Raw genomic sequence first — 3,695 nt, 5'->3', positions numbered from 1 at the left:
TATAGAATCTTTTAGCAATAATAGAGTCACTTACTAAGGTAGAAACAGAAAAAGGATTTGAAATAACCTCTGGATCAAAACCAAAATACACAGCCATAAATGGGGTCATATAACAGAGAGTGGACCCCAAATCAAGTAAACAGTACAGGTCACGAGGAAAAAGTTGTAACATACTAGTCACATCATTAGGTGATGCCTCCGACTTTTGTTGAGACACAAGAGCATATAACCTAATCGAGCTTGTGCCGTTTCCAGAAGCAGAAAAAAATATATAAGTAACACCTATGGGTGAAGGAGAAAATGAAGAGGCAACTGGAACCTTGTTCAATCCTGAAGCAACCTTACCAACAGGATAATTTTTAAGCATATGGCCTAGCTGACCATATTTAAAGCACCTGTCCCTTCCCTCATCATAGAAGCCCTGATGTAATCGACCATAGAATCTGCAAGGAGGATATGATGAGGCTGACTGAGTCCCACTAGCTTGAGATTGGGTATCCTGTACCTTAAAGTTATCGACACCCTACTAAGTAGAGCGTGTCCCATTAACATTGTCCCTAGTTGGGATAGTGGAGTTTCCTTGCACATCAGATCATGAAGGCATTATCTAAAGGGCAAAACAAAAACTAGAGAAAATTCCAGGACTTAGAATACCAGATTGAAAATAGAACACAAAGAAATAGACATTCCTAAATGCCTTGTAGCCTCTCTCTCTTATGAGTGTGGCACACTACACACCCTTAAAAGAGACTTAACTTGACACGGCTTTATGGACTCACAATTGATCATGAACCTAAAGCTATGATACCAAATCGACATGACCTGAACCAGGATCTTATTGTAATAGGCATCCCAAGTCTAACTAGGACCGAGGACCACCCCCGATACCCAATTAAACCATCCAAATGCATACCCTGAGTTGGATAAATTCCAAAAATATAACAATATAATGTATTTTCACCAATCCAGACTCTGGGATAGGTCCATAACTGTACCAAACCCAAGAAAGTGCAACCACCCAATACCCAACCAATAACCATACCAAAACCAAAACAATAACCAAGAACAAAGCTATATAAAAAAGGATGGAACAATCATAAATACAATCAAACAGTACCAGTCCCAATACCAATGCTAATTCTATGGCTTACACCACTACTGACACCGCCTATTCCAACCCATAGTAGGTCTACAAAGCCTCTTACCAAAAGTAAAACACTATTTGGTTGGGATATGCCCCAAACTATAGCCAAAGACATAGTCTACACAATGACCAAAGTATTTAAAAACATCCATGACATGAAATAGAGCCTTCTAGAATATGGAAGCTCACCACTTTAATACAATAGAGCTGATCCCGAATCTGATCACTAAGTAGGAAGAGTATAATGGTTGGTTCCTCCATCGTGTGCGGATACAACCACTCGAAGATGGGTTAGCGAGTGAATGCAAGTATGCACTCAGGATAAGGATAAAATAATGCCAACCTTTAAAAACCAAATAAAAAACCATATACATTTATAATCATACATACATATATATAACCATGTTGGGAAAGGGAATCGAGTTTAGCATGCCTTTAAAACCATTAACTTGGGTATGTGTAGCTTATCTATCTTAGAACTACCTACGGGCTATATGGGTCAAGTGTAACCCCCTTAACAGGCCTCGATAGTGTAGCCGTATGAATCAAAGATACAATAGAAGTAGGGGATTCCCGAGTACCTTTGCTCTCTATGATACATATGTACAAGTGTACTTAGAAGATCCTCATGTACCCCATAAGTATCATACATGGTCGCCATGACTAATCCTCAAGTCGGAAGGCATGAATTTCTAGTGTCCGCCCATTGGACTACACTTTGACGGTTAGCTATCACCCCCTGCCATTATTGCCTAATTAAAACCATTACCACACAATCAAACCACCATTCCATTTATTATTAACCAAGGCTATAAGTAGTGGTATCATCATACCAACTATAGCTTGTGAGCAATGTCCTTATCCATCCTTTTTAAGAAGAAAAGATTCCCATGTACCCATAGATTACATTATTAAGTTGACTTGGGAGAATCCCATGTACCCCACAAGTGATAATTATTATGTTTGCATTGGCGATTCCTTTGTATCCCACAAGGCTTTCAATTAGACTAATCTATAACTACCAAGACCTTACTATTTAACCATTCCAAACAAATTAAACCATTTATACTAGTTAGGGTTCCATTACCAAGTTATTCCATGCAATAGCTCAATGAAAGTCCAATAATTTAACAAAAACATTCTCATAGGCATTTTATCAAACACACCGAGGGCATAGTATTTCCAAAACCAAAACCAAGTACCAATAAACCATTCCCATGCAACCAAATGTCCAAAACACTATTTAAACATATAAATCCATAAATAAAATATAGGGAAACCATAACCAAGCATTCATAACCAAAACCCCCAACATATATTAGAAAACCCAAAATAATACAACATTTATGCCATGAAATATATTCATAAAACATGCCTTTAGTTGGAACTAACAATAAGGGAGGAATACATGCCTTAGATTGAGAAAAAGATGAGAAGAAATCACCCCTATGAGCCTCAATCGACCACCTTGAAAGAAACCCTAGCTTTCCTTAACCTACGAGCCTTGGGAGAATTTTAGAGTATTTTAAGAGAGTTTGAGTGATTTCAAATAGGTTAATAAAGCCCCAAAAAGGTGTTTTAATTTGTGGGGTCCCAAGGAGTTATAAGGAAAAATTTCCATAATTCCCCCAACTTAAACTGTATTAATTTCCTGTAGGAGGGTACGACTTCACCATACCAGTCGTACCTTATCATATGAGTGGTACCCACTACTCCTACCTTAGGTATCCCTAGGATCCCTAACACTGTTCAACATACGACCACTAAGCCTCAATCATACCCAAACATACAACACATACCATTAACCTATACCTTAGGCAAAATCCAGAGGTGGTTGACATTGTCCAACATATTAGTTGGACTATACCACTCGTACTCTATCTCATGACTAATGGTGAGCCACTCATACTCAAATTCAAGTTAAGATATTAAGTTTCAGATTAAGTGAAAAAAAACCCAAACCAATGACGCATCACCAACCATACGACTCGTACCCACCTAGTTGTATCCATTCTAGAAACTCAACATCCCAATACCACTTAACACTAGAAAATATACGATTGGGTCACCCGACCTATACCCTATTATACGACTAGTACCTCAAATCATATGATGCCCAAAAGCCAATATCTGAGAAATTTTCTAAGTGTCAAAACCCAGGGTGTTTCAGTCTCCCCCACTAGGAACATTCATCCTCGAATGATGGATAGGGTAGTACAAGAATAAATTACACCCCAAGATAACCATTTTAACCTTTAACTAAGTTAGAAAACAAAGATGCAAGGAAATAAACCTTCCTTTAACCAAGTTAGAATACAAAGATGTGATCAAGAACACATACCTTCCACACAACTATCCAGAGCAGAAAATAAATACAGATAGTTGGACTTCATGTCCTCTTCCACTTTCTAAGTATCTTCTTCCACCTTATGGTTCCATCATAAAACCTTAATCAAAGCTACATCATTGGTCAAAAATCGACGAGCCTACCAATCTAAGATCTCAACTGGGGTTACTTTATAAAATAGAGAATCTGAGATACCCAATCCTT

This window comes from Capsicum annuum, chromosome 8 (assembly GCF_002878395.1).
Source record: "Capsicum annuum cultivar UCD-10X-F1 chromosome 8, UCD10Xv1.1, whole genome shotgun sequence".
NCBI classification, from domain to species: domain Eukaryota; kingdom Viridiplantae; phylum Streptophyta; class Magnoliopsida; order Solanales; family Solanaceae; genus Capsicum; species Capsicum annuum.
The sequence above is the reverse complement of the archived record's forward strand: the minus strand, read 5'-3'. Positions refer to the sequence as shown.